Raw genomic sequence first — 16,546 nt, forward strand, 5'->3', positions numbered from 1 at the left:
TGCACAGCAGTTCTTGAGCTCAGCTTGCCCAAGCCCCAGCAGGTCCCTGGCTCACTGCATGCTCCTGCTGCAGCCCTGATGGTTTGCATCTCCTCTAACTCCCCACAGCTGGTGACTCCTCTAACTGCCCCCTGGAGGGGCACAGCCACTGGGTTTCTCACTGCCCTCTCAGGCCTATGGGAGGCAGTTCCTGGTATCTTTTCCTGGGTTAGCTGTGTGCTACAGGCAGCGAAGGAAGAGAGAGGAAGGAGAGTAAGAAAAAAAATCTGCATTTTTTTCCCCAGGAAAGGCAATAGCAGGTATTCTGGGAGCTGGGTATCTCTGGCTGCCGCACACCTCTCCAGTTGTTCCCCCCATATGTTGTGAGGACATGGCAGGGCAAGGCAGCCTTTCACCGCAGGGCACTGCAAGCCAGGCCCCTCTCACAGCAGATGCCTTTCAAGGCTTTCTCATCCTTCGTCAGGATTTCCGAAGTCCCAAGAAGTTCTTGCTCCATTTTGGTGACTTCCAGTCCCTTCCAACAAGCAGAGGTACAGGTTCCCCCTGGCTCCCACGCTGCTCATGACTTAGGGAATAGGAAGCTTGCGCTTCCCTTCAGCTCCACTCTGCTTCATTAATTGCACTGACCCCAGGGGTGGCTGCCAGGGCTCCTGCCACCTCCCGGGGGGTCCCAGTGTCCAGACCCAGTCATTTGTTCCCAAAAGCCAAGGTCCCTTTTACACATCTCTCCCCAGATTGCAGCTAGCAGAGTACAGGACCTTCCCCTCCGAATGCCCTGGGCTTCCCCTTCCGTCCCCTTTCCTCCTCACCTACCCTGCTCCAGCCCAGCCTACCCACAGGCCCAGGAAAGCACTCCGCTTCCTTAATGCACCTCCTTCTCAAAAACAAACCTTCACCCACAGCTCTCAAACACATGGACAGGCAGGGCCCGAACCCCTGTGCCTTGCAGAAGTCCCTTCACCTCTGACAGGGCATCACTTGTTGCGCCTGGGAGCAGCAAGCAAATGAGATGGGCTCAAACTCTGTTGAATGAAGGCTCTTTGTAAGAAACAGCCAAGCCAGCAGAATGTGAAGATGCCAGAGAAACCCTCCACGAAGCCCCCAGAGCTAGGCAGACGAGCTGCCGACCTGCTGCCAGCCAGCCAGGGGCTGTGCCAGCCCCTGTGAGGCAGCAGACAAGGCCCTGCTGGCTGCGCTGCTCAGGCTGCCGCGCAGCCTCCCGCTTGGCAGTCAGGCTTGGGACCTTTCAGAAGCACGGAAACGCTTCCACCGTCTGGTGTTTGTGCAATATTTTGAAACTGAAAACCAATTAGAGTGTTTTGTTTGCCCTGCTTGGGATAGTAAGAGTATCAAGAACGGCATCACCACTCCTGCTGCTCTGCCTGCTGGGAACCCCTGCCCAGCCCCGCACTGCGCTCAGTGGGATGGGGACCAAGTCCTCCCTTGGGTCTTTCAGCCATTTCCCTGAGAATTTATTCATGTGAGATGCAACATGTTTATTAAATCTACCCGCTGATTTTTCTAATTGAATGACCAGTCTACATTTGCCAAAGCCATTCCTTCAGAACAGCAGGGCTGGCCCAGGAGGCGGCCTCGGAGCACAGCTGGGCCCCAAATGCCTCGGGAACAGAGCGAGGCTTCACATCGCAGCCAGGCCTCAGTGCCACGTACAAGCCCACCTCCTCTGCCTCTCGCACTGGCAATGCTATTTGCAGAACTGAATTACTACAGCTGACAAAACCTGGTTTGGGGGCAGGGACCACTTTTTCACTTGTTTTTTCTCTGCCCTGATCCGTGACAGCAGTTCCTGCGTTCTGCAGGGACAGCAGTGACAACACAGCTGTTAGTCCGCATGCTTTTGCCCACAGCATGCTTCACAGCAGAGATGTGAGAAACCAGTGGACCCTAATGTGTGCTACATTACATGTGTATTGGGGCTTTTATATTTGCTTATTTAAAAGCAACGATGACAACAACAACAACCCTCTGTCATTATTAAGAAAATCAAAACTTATTTGCTGAGATCTTGGCCTCACCAAAGCCTGGGAGTTGTGGGTCTAGTTTCCTATTTTCCTCTCTTTATCATGAGTCTCACATGGGAACAGCTGAGATCAGTCAGCTACAAAACTAACACAGTGACTCAAAAATCAGCTCTGGTAGCCTTTGGATCAGGACCATAAATAATGATTTTTAAGAAATCTTGACAAGTACTGTACAAGTAAAACAAACAAAAGGGCTAATAGGTTGCATACATCACTTAGTATAATAAACCTCTGCTGATTTATTACGTTTTTAATTCTTGCAATGTGCAAAAAGGTTAAGTTAATCATTTCTGCAGAGGTATAATAATACTGGGCTCAAATGACATCTCGCTGCAGTGCAGTTTGCCTGCAGGACTAATAAAAACAGATCATTAAAACAGCTGTATTTGGCTTTGTTTAGAATCACCATAGGATAAAGGGAAGCAAATTAATTACAAAGAGAAAAATGGGTAAAGTAAATGAAATAGACAGATAATAGTGAATACCGTACGTTAGTATTTACTGAAGAATTAGAGAGTATAAAAACTTTTAATATGGCCAGCAATGAGGTGTGAAATACTCCACATTAACAGGTTACTTGCTGCTGTGAAAGAATATAAAGCAACGGGATAAGGTGCAATCAGAGGTCATTTCCATCCTTCTGCACTTAATTACGCTCTACCCCATTTGGAAATACAAACAAAGCTTTTAAACAGAACCACACAAAATAATCACATATACATGTATGAAAAATAAAATACTTTTAATGGTGCTAGACTGAGGATCAAGTTTCACCACTGGACATAGCTCCCACCATGATTGCTCCTATCACATTTCTTCTGAACGTACCACTTCACAGTCAAATCTGTTTTTCTCTGCAAAGTGACAGATTTCTACTTGAAAAATTACCAGCTGCTTCTCTAATAAAAGTGACAAAATATTTAATAGGCGATCAAACACCAATTTTTTTTTTTAAATTAGCGGTTCCCCCTTCTCCTTTTCAAATTAGTCCCACTTATGCCTAGAGGCAAAGAATATTTTAATTTACACTTATGAGTTTTTACAAAGGATTTCTTTCTAGTTTGCATATACCCTCCTTCCTTAACCTACTAATAGAAGGAGAAACTGGAAAATGACCTGCTCTGCTAAGGTAGCCCGTCCTGTTAACTAACTGCCATGAACTATCTCTAGAGTTCCTCACTCAAATTTGGGACCTCATTCTATGAACACCAGAAGCCGTATTTTACAAAACATTACTTATTAAGTAGCAGTTTAAATGATTTCAGCAGATGTCATCTTCAGAAAAGAGATGCTTGCACCATGAAATATTTACAGTCCTGTGGAGTTAGAGACACACTAAGAGGTTAGTTTTCCTAGGCGTCTTGTACAGCTCTAAAGGTACCCACAGAAGGTGATTGAGAGCCAGGACTGAATTTAGGTACTCTGAAGTACCTTTTGAGAACAGAGATTCTCCTGCCATTCACTGTCTGCCCGTGATGTGTAGGGAGAGCTGCTTTCCTAAAACAAGCAGCAAGAATGTATCCTTAATGGCTCAAAATGAAAAATGGAGGATTTCACATGTGACTATGTATTAATAACTCTCTTGGCAATGTTTTGAGGAGCTTCCACATGGAAATCCCATTGACTGAACACCCTCCTTATGGAAAAGCAGATGGATCAAACTCTAAAGACAGAGCTACTTGTTTTTTGACTTCTTGAGCCCTGTACACGCACTACAGTTAAGCTTTAAAACATCAATATAACTTTGCTTGACTCTGCACCTGTGACAGAAATAAAGGATAAATGCCTCTTTCCCAAGGAAGGTAATTCTCACCAGACCCTGGCCAAAATGTCAGATGTGATGCTGTGAGCTGGGATGGAGCTGACGCCCATGAGCAGTGAGAGTTGCATTACCTCCATCCCATCGACGTCGCTACCAGTGCCGCAGCACTAACAAAGAAGTAACGAGTTATTTTACACACCCTTCTCCTGGCAATACAGACAAACAGCCCATCAAGGAAATACGAAACTAGCAGTGGTTAACATTTTAGGAAAAAAGCAATCCCAAATCAATGTAATAACCATAACTCCTACTGTCAGTGCCACTGAAGCCACATTGATTGGGTTGCAGCTTTTTTAGCCACTTGGGTATACAGCTGAGCCACACAGCATGACCCAAAGGTTAGTGATCCTTGACCACTTAAAGCTAGGACTGGAAATAATGCCAACTGTAAGCCCAAGAAACATCCATTGATTAGTCAGTGGAGGAAAATATGCTTCAGAGCCTGTTTTCAGAAGGTCCATTGAAAAATACATATTGAAACTGTATCTACATCCTTATTTTATACTGTAATTGGCAGCACTGCACAACCCCCCCGAGCTGTCACAAGAAACAGGACTGGAGACCCAAGAAATGAGCAGCTTTCACTCCAGATCAGTTCAAACTTCATCATATGCACACACGCAGAATTATGCTGAAATAACAGGAGGGGAGGAATGGGGCAGGAACGAGGAGGTAGGCTGCCTCTTCAAAATCCTTTTACTCTGCATCTCTCGCTCCTGTTAAGAAAACAAACAGCTCTGATCTTGAAAACCTCCCTGGTCACTATATTGTCCTGTTAGAGTGGAGATTCTCAAAATTCAGTTATTTCAGCAGGATGGCACACCTGAGAGAAAGGAAACATTCACCAGAGGTAGGGGTCCAAGAATAGCAGAACTACACACCTCACCTGGCCTGTGCAGACAGTATAAAACGGAGGCAGAAAGAGAAAAGCAGCTAACCCCAGTTTAGTAACAGGTATGATAAAATACCTAAAACATATATGACAATATTTAACTGCTTAAAATATGATTCATGGATTGTCTTTCACTGTTGTTGTACTTTGTTTCTACTTTCATATGCAACACATTTACAAAAAACACGGTGCAGAGTAAGACATGCTATTGATATAATAATAGAGCAATGGAAGAAGAAACCAAAAATGGGAGAAAAACCGAAGTGTACACTGAGTTTCAGTAAGGGATCTCTCACTTCCTGTGGTAACAGCAGGTAAGATTCATATTTTCACAGGAAAATAAAGACTTGCTTTGACAATAATATTCTAAGTAGCATATCTTTCTTATCAGCACATCACAGTGTCATCTCTTAGAAACTGAATTAGATTATCAGGACAAGTGTTACTCTTATGCTGCAAAGAACCTGCAAAATTGCAAGCAAAGCAGCTGATCACATTTTAAAGTAGATGAGTAAAATCAGCATCAGCTAATGCTTTTATAGAAAGTAGGTGTTGTCAAAAAAAAAAAGCAAAGGAAATCCCCTGATATCAGTCCGTAACAAGACCCCATTTGATTGATAATGACCATTTCATTATTGTGATGCATTTTCATATGGTGTTTAATTCAGTGTAGCAGAATACTCTGGTTAAAAACAGATTAATAACAAGACAACTGAAAAAATTAAAGTGTTAACTTGCTGAAGGGAGAATCAGATGTTTTTAATGATTTTTCCTAATGAATTGTTACTGGTCTCCCTGTATTTTTCAACACTTTTCATCCATGATACAGATGCAAATCAATTCTTGCTGCGACCACGACCTGCGCATGACATAGGTAAATGAAGAAGAAAGGGTGGTTATACTGAGGAAGTCAGGTCCCCATTGCATTTAAATAAACTGTATTTTAATGGAATCAAACGTGATGTTATACATCAAAACATGACTGATGAAGGCCCAGAAAGTAGTTCTTGGAAGAGTTTGGCAGCCACTGGCCAGACAGGTTCAGCCTGAGCAGAAGCTATGGCACTGAGGTGGCTAGGCTAAGGCAATCCAGGAGCATGGAAATGGAACCAGTGAGGGTGGCACTGATTTTATTCTGTGCTGTTGTTAGTCTGACAGTGGAACTCAGTACATTACTGCTGGCAGTAATTTTTTTACATCAATATTGAAAATTTGGAGAAGCTTTCTCTCTCCCTCTCGTCTTTTTTTTCTTTTTTTCTGTTTTTTTTTTTTTTTAAAAAAAGAAACTCCTCAGCTTTCTTGGAAACTTGATCCTGATGGTGAAAAACTGAAGACAGAGAATTCAGATAGAAAGCTAGGTGAAAGAGTTCAAAGTGAATATAAACAAGCCCTAGGACTGAATGTCCAGAGAAGTGGTATATTCCCCATCTCTTAACGGTTCCTCGTCACGTACTTAACCTTTCCTTCTAGACACACTTCAGTGAAACACAAATGACTTGGCTCAGTCGGGGAGCAGCTGTATGCTCGTTCTTGCCTGCGATTTCTAGAAGGACTCCCAATGTGACCTGATAGTGTATTCAGGTTTTGAGCTCCACAAATTACTGGAAAGTAAGTAGTGGTCTTCACACTTCTGTTCCACAGCAAGGGTGTTCTCATTGACTTGTGAGAGCTAACATTATCCATAAAATTAAGGTTAAATGTGTTAATCACTGATCATCCTAATCAGCATTTTAAATTGACTTCAGTTCACTACCTCAAACAAAGCTAGAAACAGTGCAGCAACTTGAAGGGGGAGTCCAAATAAAGCAGTTTATGCCTGACTTCTAAAGCTTGTTTTTACTCTAGCTTTAAGCATACAAACCCACAGATACACAGCCAATACCATTACCAAAGGAACAGTCACAGAAAGCAATATATGCACAATGAATTGTATTATTGCACGCCTTGTAATGTACATTGTAACACACACATTGTAACGGCTACAGTGATGTCTGCTGAAGGAGACACTTCTCTTCTGCCCCTCAGTTGCTTCTACCTTCTCCTGTGCCTTCTGCTCTTTCATGTTACTGCCACCAGCAAACCTTTATCATGTACATGGAAGCATATTCTTGTACCCCTCTGCAATTCAAAATGCAGCTTGAAGATGTCTTGATATTCTGATCCCATTACCTTCCTTTGCTTCCATAAACTACCTCTCAAACTCATCCTGATCCAACCCCTTCAACTGATATCTTGCACTTCCCCATGCTGTACCTCCATTAAAAGAGCTTCATTCCATTTTGTTGTTCATTTCATTTCTGAAAAGGGCCATGCTAAGGTAAGCATGCTGTCAACAATAAATCTTACACACAGCTCCATCACGTGAGCTAGGCTTAGCTGATAGCCAGGTCTCCTGGGTGAATTTATACATGCCCATTCCACTCGTTATATGATCTCATTTGCTGTCCTGGAAAATGTTAAGAACATGGAATTATGCAGACCACAAAATGCTTCGTGAATGGAGATCTAAGCAGGGAAAGCTTGTGTTTTCTTAATGAACACCTGCTTAAGAGCTGCTGCCAGCATCATGTGCAGATGACACCAGAAAGAGCTAGGTATCGACTGGTGCCTCCAGGGTGCAGCGGGAATTGCTAAGGGTCTCCTGAAAGCACAGCCCACGGTATTTCCTTGGAGATCTGTGAGTTGCTGGTAGTAACATTATCCCTGCAGCCCCCGTTACCCAGATCTGCAGTGCCACAGAGCAGAACCAGTAAGAGACTTTCCAGAAAGGGAGATGCAAACGAGCGCCCCATTTACTAACACTGTCACTTTAAAGGAGATATAGATTAAATAAAGTCCAACAAGCTGCTTCTGAGTAGGCAGGCTGTTGTGGGTAAGACACTTCCTACTGTGTTGACTTCTCAAATCTACCAGTGCCTGCTCAAGAAGAGCTGAAACTGATTATACTCGATGTGCTAAATGTCACTTAGTCATGATATGTGATGTTTCTTCCTGCCTCCCATGGATTAGAAGAAAACAAGCTGGGCTGTAATTTTGTATCAGTGAGAGAAAATTCAACCACCAAAGGGCCAAGGAAACGCTGCCAGGCTGGTGAGGGTGGCAGAAGATGGAAAGAAAAATATAGTACATACTTGAACTACATTTTAAAAGCTAAGGAGATATTTTAAGGAGATAAGACACTTGCTAATCTGACGCTTATATTAAAATTGTATCCAGATTGGATAGTGGTATAAAATGTGTCACTGGATCTAGCATTTCCATATTGTATGTTGTGAATTTTGCCTTGAGGGCAGAATAAGATGCAAAGGGAAAGGGAGCTTCCCCCCCGTCCCAGCTGAGTTTGATGCTGCTGCATCAGCAGGCTGACATAACCAAAAGATACTAGAAAGGGAGTGAGCTGAATCAATCAGAATATAACAATTTAGCATTTCTGGAACTCTTCAATGATAAAATCTAAACCTGGTGAAGGTGTATTTAATTTCAGTCTAGTACTGCTGTATTTTGGTAAAATTCTGTGATATTAAGCACTGCAAATAGCTCACTTGCCAAATTACAGTAGTGTTTTATTAACTTTTGTTCTGGTAGTTATCTGGGAGAACAAGCTGTGAGGGACTCAGAGAGGAAGGAAAGGCAAGCGGATTTCTGTGAAACGAGCCCAGTGTCATTCCCACTCATCACAGACAGGATGCCAGTCTGACATTTTTGGTATTACCAGGAATATGTAGAGAGCCCATCATCCTGAATAGAAAAGCAAAACTCATTTTAATATGGAGCTTTAAGGCCAAATGGGAGAACACATGCACCAGCTTGGTGCAGGGCTCATTACTGACATAGCGTTCTCTGCATAACAGTTTATGAGCTGGAGAAAAGGATGAATTATACAGACAACAGGATGTTGTCAACACAAATGGAAGGCTTATCAGAAAAGAGCTGTATATCATTAGTAAACATTCAGACTAAGAGAAGCTGATAATACCCTGTGTGGCATGACATTAAGAACAGCAAGGCCGAAGCATCTTTCACCTCTGGTTGTAATCAAAGAGAGCTGCAAAGATGATGTGCTCAGGAGCCAGGTATTTTAGCAAATACGTGGTTTCTCTTGCATAAAAAAAACACAGTAGCAAGAAGATCATGAGCAAGCTCCTTTAGATTAAATTAATATTATCTGTAAATAACCAGGGAAAAAATCTTAATCCTCAGGACTATTTTGCATGCCATTTGTTGCACTTGGAAGAAGAAGAGCAAACACTGGACAGATTTCTCTTGAGTGCTGGGGGAGATAGTTTAGGTAACAGCAACTACAGTACAGTTTTCTTCCTTGGACTGAGGTCTCTCCGTGCAGTACTCCTTCCTGACAGCCCCTAGGACACAGCCTCTGCGCTGCCACGGGGACGCCATCTGTGCGTGGGGGACATGTGGAAAGCCAGACTGCGCCGTCAGGTAGATGATGCCTGTCTGTCACCTGGCTGCTGCTTGTCAGGCCACAGCACAGAGAAAGGCCACAGCTGCTGTGTGAGGTGGCACAACTTGTCCTGGGACAGAACTTGGCCAGTAATTTGAGCACCACCACCTCCCTGAACCAGGGCACACAAAAATCCCTCCACAATTTAGGAGGTAGCTAGCACGGGCAGCAGCAATCATCTCATCACACAACGGGCTTCACGAATCAGCCAAGAGTCTTGCGGAGAGGCATATGAAGCCAGTGGTGCTGTAGGTATGCTGCCATGTCACCCAAGCTCAGCAGATGCAAGCGAGGCCCGGTATCTCCATAGGGTTTACAAATTTACCTCTGGATGACAACACTCTCATGAGGTTGGGAGCTTTTGAAATCCTATCCAAACTCACCTAAATCAAGACTTGACATTTTTGCTCAGGTCAGGAGAAATCTCCCTCCTTAACAAATACATGTTCGTGACCAGAATGTCCTGTTTAACCTGCGTCAAGTCCTAAGAACTCATCTTGGTGCTAAACCATGTTAAGAGAAGCAACTACATATCTTTAATAAACCTTCCCCTTGCCCACTCCTAAATTCAGATCCTTTTCACTTTTTACTTTAGAAGATATTTATCACAGTAAATTTCTCAATTTTACTTCTCTTCCTTCCAAAGGTCAAGGTACAATGTTGTATTTATAGAAAAATCATACTTATCAACAGCTAACATATGGGATGTACTGAATAGCAGGAGTCACAGTATTTATATCATATTTACTGCAAATGTGTTTACAGCCTCATTTCTCTTATACTGCTGGGTGATGCACTAACTCACAAATTAAACATTAACAGTGATGGCAACTGATTTACTAAATAGGAATTATAATGATTCACTAAATTACAGCAGCACCTGCTGTTATATATTGGCATTTATGAGACCTGTATTGATGAATTTTAATACTACAGTGTGTTATAGATACCAACTAATAAATTCTACACTCAAATCAATATAGCTCATGAAAATCGGTAATAATTATTCTGCCATCTAATAGAGAGGCTTTTCACTGGCTGCAACATTTGCCTTTATGTTCAAGGTTGTATACTTATGTCTACTAAGTTCAGATCACGAGAGGCAACAGGACAATCCAAATAAATTCTACTGTAAAAACAAAGCTCAGCAGTGAAGTCATATTCTAGCATGAGTTACAGACTTCCTGTGACGTCTCTAACTTATTCCCATCTTCCCTTGACTGGACAGAAAGCAACTACAAACCCCAAACCACTCTTAGGTTGAATTTATGAGCAGTAGAGCTGCTTCTCCTGCAACCTGTCCTTTCTCGGTTTGCATTCTGATGGGAAACAACGTGCTTCTGGAACTGAACTGGCTCTTAAGCATGAGATTTATTGCCTGATATGCTGCAAGTGCAGCTGCTGTGCTAGCCTAATGCAAGCAGATGGACCTCCTAGAGCTGCCTCCCAGCATGTCCCTCCATACTGCTCTGGTAAACCGGCTTGGATCAGAACCAACGCTGCTTTATAAAGACAGACAATACATGACATTCCAACTAAACAGCTTTGTTTTGTTTATTTTTAAAAGCTTGGCTTTTTCCCAAAGAAAGTATCATTATGGGATCAGGGTTGCTTTGTGAGACAAAGTTTCTCCCTTTTGCCCTGTCACCTGTGCTCTATGAACGCCCTTATGCAAAACAGGAAACACTTGGCAGAGCGTTAACTGCACACTGACACCAGGGCACCTTTCACCTCCAACCTCATCATACTAATTGGCCTAGATATCAGATACCTAATGCTTGCTGCTGTCTATTGGTTCCTCATCGTCTCTAGTCAATACATCGGTGCTCAAAACCCGAATACCTCAATCGGTAGAGAAAACCACTCCTGTCTGCCTGCAGGCCTACAGCTCTGCATTTCCTCTTCAATGCACGATCACATAGTTCAGTGGAAAGGTTTGCTTATGTGGGAACTCACTACTTCTCAGCACGTAGTGAGTGCATCTCTTCCTTCAATTTCACCAGGTTTCTTTAATCAACCTGTAGCTGTCAATCTGCCAACTTTCAGACACTGAGAATCAGATCTGAAAGTCCTCAGTGCTTACAGAATTGGTTTGGATTAAAAATCTGAATATAAAGTAGAGATAAAGCTTGTTGTTTTACAACCCTTTAAAATAAAATATACATTTGAAAGCTAGTATGGCTATATAATGTGAAGAAACTGCCTAACACACAGAGACAACACAGCTTTACACAGTGTGTACAGAAAGCAAACTGTGCAGCCCTCCTGCAAAACTGACAGTCGTCAGACAGAAATCTCATTTCAAATCCCCTCCGCTGCCTCCCACCGAACATGCCAGCCAGTGCTGTTAGAAGCATCAGGACTGCAAACCTACCAAGAACTCTCCTATGGATCACCTCATTAAACTATCATCTGTCATTGTAATTTTGTTACTTGGGGCCTAGACCATTTCTCCTCAGGATTGTTTTTCAACACCCGTGGTAGCAGATCGTTCACCTAGCTGACATTTTATTTCATTTTTACAATTCTAATCTAATCTGCTGGCTAGCAGGATTGTTTCAGCAGTCACGAATTCAGGGGCACACAGAAAGAAGTTCAGCACAAGACAGCCTCTTTACCTTGCTGATACTTTACAAAAAAACTACCAAAACCCCACGTTTCTCTAATTTCTTTTTATTATAAACTCTCTGTGCTCTTCAGGTTAGACTGACTGAAAAGGACTGCGATCCATTATCACAGTACACTTAAAATATGTATTAAATGCAAAATTATGCATAATCTCATTTTATACCAAAATAAAACCAGATCTGTAAAAACCTTTGGAATCTCAGACCACTTCTTAGATTACTTAGCGCATACATCAAAGAAAACAGATCTCAATTGAAGCAGCTCATCATGCAAAGAAAGGCATCGAGGCCTGTCACACCTCCTTCCACATGTCACAGGCCTGTGGGGCCTTGCCTTTCCCCTTCAAAGGCCTACCTTTGGTCCACTGCTTCTCCCTCCACAGGGGATCCAGGAACATCCCACATCTTTAAAAAGATTCCCCACAGGAACTACACAACCCGCAGGTGTCTGTGGTGATGCAGGGGAACCTTTTACACCAAAATCCAAACTCTGAGCTGAAGCACCTGGAAATCCTAGCATTCCTTCTGGCCTTGCACTTCTTCATTCTTAGCAAATTTTTCACACGATTTTGTGATGTCGCTGCTCTTTCCAAGCTCTGGCCATACTACTCAAACTTTTCTGGCCTCTCTCACAGTTATAATTTAATATAATAAATTAAAACCTCATGCCAGGCTTCCCAGCCAGACCAGCAGGGCAACAAGCACTCCTTCCTTGCTCTCCTCTCTCAAAGAGATCCTCTTGACTGTCAAGGTGCGTCATGACATTGAAATGAACAGAATAAACTGAATTGCTCCTGCTTTTCAGAAACATGATGAAGTGCCTGCCAACCCCTATAGTGGTCCATTCCCTACAATTTGGCTCAAAAGTTCCATGCAGCCTCCTGCCTAAAAAAGCAAGAGGCCATGTGTTTTCTGCTTGATGAGAAGGGCCAAGAGGGGATGTGCATGTGGTGCTGTGAGATACTTCACCAAATGATGTCCATCTGATACTGTTATTTCCCCCTTAGATGGGCTGGGGAGCAGGGGAACTTGCTCAGCTTCTTAGAAACCAGTCTATTGATTTGACATACAAAAGGAAAAGTGCCTTGTTTCATCCATTTCTCTTGAAAAACAAATATGCCCCATAAAGGTAAAAAATGCACAAGTATCAAAAAGAGACAGCATAGATACATCTCTTCATAAAAGTCATAAGAAAAAGAAGTAGCAATTAAACTACCCTTAGTCTAGCTATGCCACAGCTACCTCAGAACAGTGCCTTTTCCCCTCACTAAACTGACCTGGTGTTTCCCTCCCAAAGAGAGGATAATCATGGCTCGAGGTCCTCTGCCTTCCTGCCCTTCCCTTTCCCCTTGTGAAGCGCTGAGCTGTGGGGCTGAGCCATGCACACCCCGCTGAGCCAGTGGGGGCCTCGAACACAGCTTGCCGAGCCACCGCCTCACCCCCTGCTAGTGGATCTTCAAGTGAGGATTGCAAAGCGAAAACATGGACAGACGATGCACTCTTCTCTGTATTGTTGCCCAGTTGAAGCTGCCCATGACAACTAAGAAGCCACACTGAGCGACTTTGAATCCCTTCAGATCTGTGACATGGAGAGTGCCCTTCCATCATATCTAATGCCTTTCCTCTGCTGAAGCAGAAAGCACCCCAAGAGGCGTTTGACATTACCTGTTGAATTGCTGTAAAATTACAATTTTCCTCTTGTTATCTGTTCGTAGGGGGTCTCTTGACAAAGCCCACTTGGGCAGGGTTAAGTAATTTCTGATGCCTCCCCTATGGCTGGTTATTCGGAAATGCAGCCACACACCTGCAGTTAGCATTAATCATGTATGCCAGGCTGACTCCCACAGGCCTGAAAGTCTTTGGCAGCTTTATGAATTAATTGTTACAGCAGGGATCTCATTTCTAGGGAATGATTACAGGTTTTCTTTAATTTTTTCTTTACATTTACCTCTCTGGCAGATTTGTCCTTACTAGCTTTTTTTTTTTTTTTTTTTTAGAGAAACCTCAAATGTTTCTACCATCTGCGTATAACGGTTTGCTACTTCACAGGAAGTCTCTAATCACCTCTGGGTTACAAAGAAAGGATGAGGCATACAGCTTGGTTTGGTTTTGTGTTTTTTTCTCCTTTATGATTTTTTTTTTTAAACATAGTCTTTGAAAGTCATGCTGTATCTTTTGGGATCCTTAGTTACTGTTCTCCCAGGAGAGACTTCATATCTGAAATTACAAAGGGTCTGTGCTACTGCTGAACTTTCTTTACAAGCCATGGTCTAGCTTACTTTTCCTTTTAATGCTATTCTTCATAGCTCAGCGTACCCAGAGGCACTTTTGATTGGGGTGCATTTAAAGTTACACAGAGATTCACAAGTTCTATCCTATTTTTTAAGTTTTTCTTCTCATTTGTTTCTTCACTGCAACATAAAGACCTTCAGTGTGGAAGAGAAGATCCATACTGCCCACTATACCCCCCCCAAAACCAGATGCCAGCACAACAAGCAGTGCCAGCAGGACCGCTGGACTGCATGTCCTTGCAAGGCTGGAAAGTGTGGGGCAGCTGCACCGCTCTGCTCCAGCCCTGCATGCCACGCGTGGCTTGTTCCAGGTAAGTGTGGGGCTTCTGTATTCCTTTTCACCCCACCAGGCCCCAGGCAGCCTGACACCCAGATTACCAAAGGGATAATGACTCCTGCAGCATGAGTATTTTAACAAATTGCCCTTCTTTTTATCAAACAGGGATTCAGCTGTGCTAAATGATCCCAAGTGCCTCTCTTCCCTGGCTACCTGTCCCAACTAGCTCCTGCTCCTCTTCTTCCTCCCTTTATGTTAGGGTGGTACCCGGGACTACAATTAAATTCCACACTGGGCAAAAATGGGTTTTAGTACTTTTCCGTTCCCTCCCCATCACACCCAAGTCATTACTGAAATAATTTTTATCACTCATTACTCCTGCAAGTCAAGAGTCAGTGAACAGCACACACAACTGGGATGGCACCTTCCGAGCGAAGCTGCGAATTCAAATGCTTGTGCTCATGAGAAGATCTGGCCTCCAGATAACGGGCTAATTGCCCTGCAACAACCAACTGGGACAACTTTGTAACTGATTCCATATAACCCTGGCATTTTATTCTTGCTCAGGAACAAAGAAAGAGATTTGCATTTTCCAGCCAAAGCCTGCAGACTCCAGACAGAGCCTTGTTTTTGCTTTCTGAAAACCTATTCACAATTCAACCTATGTTACATTAAAATGAAAACACACTTAAGACAAAAGAAAACCATTCTTTTCTTCTAAACAAAGTAAGCTCTGAATCTGTATCACCCATTCGCTTCCAGCATAAATACATGACATGTACGGCTGAGAAAAATATTCCACCTTTTAAGTGGATCAGGGAGCAGGGAAGATAATTAACAGATGGATGGGCTAGTGTATATCTGTGCATAATAATCTGTTACTGGTAAGGCTACCAAGTCAGCACTAACTGCCCATATCTAACAGACTGCCTGCAGATGCATCAGAACTCCCTGCTGCCTTGCTGAAGTGGATGTACTCTGGCTGAGAGGTGCTGTGACACCCACCGCAGAGCTCAGCTCCAACCACCAGCCCAACGACTGCAGGCTCCTCTTGTGACTATCCCAGCATTTAGGGAAGCATTCCGGGAAGTTCAGCCTCATCTGTCAGACACGGACACACAGACTAAAATAGCCTCTCATCTTGTACAAACATTTCCGTGATTAATGAAATCTTCATTCTCTCTACAAATCACCAAACGTACATGTAAAGAAAAACCATCCCACAGGTTGGGACCCTGTAAAAGCCAAGGTGGCTCCCTGCTACATCACGAGAAAACACAGCAGGAACATACTGTCAGGAAAAGAAAAAGCAGATGTGACTGGGGCCTTTCACACGCACCTTACTATCACTCTCACCAGGACGCTTCTGGCACCTCACGCCGCAGTCTGACAACCAAGAGCACTGCCCTGCCCTGGGAACCTCTGGCTTCACGCAGCCACATGCAGCCTCTCACAGGCTTCACTTCACACAGCTTTCGTGCAAAACAGCCTCCAATCCAGGATAAATACGGTATGACAGGTGAGTTACACACCTGTTTGCTGACATGCTATTTGTTAAAACCCATGAATAAGAAGCCATAAAAGTTAGGACAATGCTGTTGCATGCACCTCACTGCACAACACGGCTCGGGTTGGTTCTCAGCACCCAAGGTTGCGCAGGAACGGGACGCAGAAGCACTCTTGAGCCTCTCTATGTCTTGTAGGGGGGAGGCCTAGGCAATGACTGCCACTCACAGCAGCGTATTTTGAAACAAGGAACACAAATATAACTGCTGGTGAAGTGGTGGACAGCCCAACGAAGGTCTCTGCTGGCGGCAAAGTGAGATTTGGAGCGGTCTGGTGAGGACAGGTCTGGGACACATCTGCTGTGCAGATCCTGGAAGGTGCTGATGTGCTGCGAGACGACAGCTTTCTTCCTCAAGTAAGGAGGAAGGCAGCCTTCCCCTCCACGGGAAGTCTTTCCTAATGAGAAAGCCCTGCAGAGCAGCATGCTTTGCCCCGCTCTTTTTCTGGGCAGCAGGTATTTATACACAGAGCACTTGCTGTCTTCCCACTCATGCTTGGTCTTATTAGCTGATATCTTCTCTGTGCTGTTTTTTGTTTTTTGTTTTCTTTTTTTTCAAAACCACGCAG

The 16,546-nt window shown here is 43.6% G+C and overlaps 1 protein-coding gene and 1 long non-coding RNA gene across 11 annotated transcripts in view; one reads left to right on the top strand and one right to left on the bottom strand.

Annotated features, from left to right (window-relative positions):
• LOC310904415 (glypican-5-like) overlaps positions 1 to 16,546 on the bottom strand; it is a 441,629-nt gene that overhangs the window by 41,012 nt on the left and 384,071 nt on the right. The gene's annotated exons all lie outside the window — the stretch shown is intronic.
• LOC310904439 overlaps positions 1 to 16,546 on the top strand; it is a 22,625-nt gene continuing 6,079 nt past the window's right edge. Inside the window, exon 1 of one of the 2 annotated variants that reach the window (XR_014588338.1) lies at positions 1 to 16,433. This is a non-coding gene — a long non-coding RNA (uncharacterized lncRNA). The remainder of the gene's footprint in view (positions 16,434 to 16,546) is intronic. The other variant, XR_014588339.1, reaches the window with a different exon arrangement.

This window comes from Anser anser (genome assembly GCF_964211835.1).
Source record: "Anser anser genome assembly, chromosome: 9".
Classification (NCBI taxonomy): Eukaryota; Metazoa; Chordata; class Aves; order Anseriformes; family Anatidae; genus Anser; species Anser anser.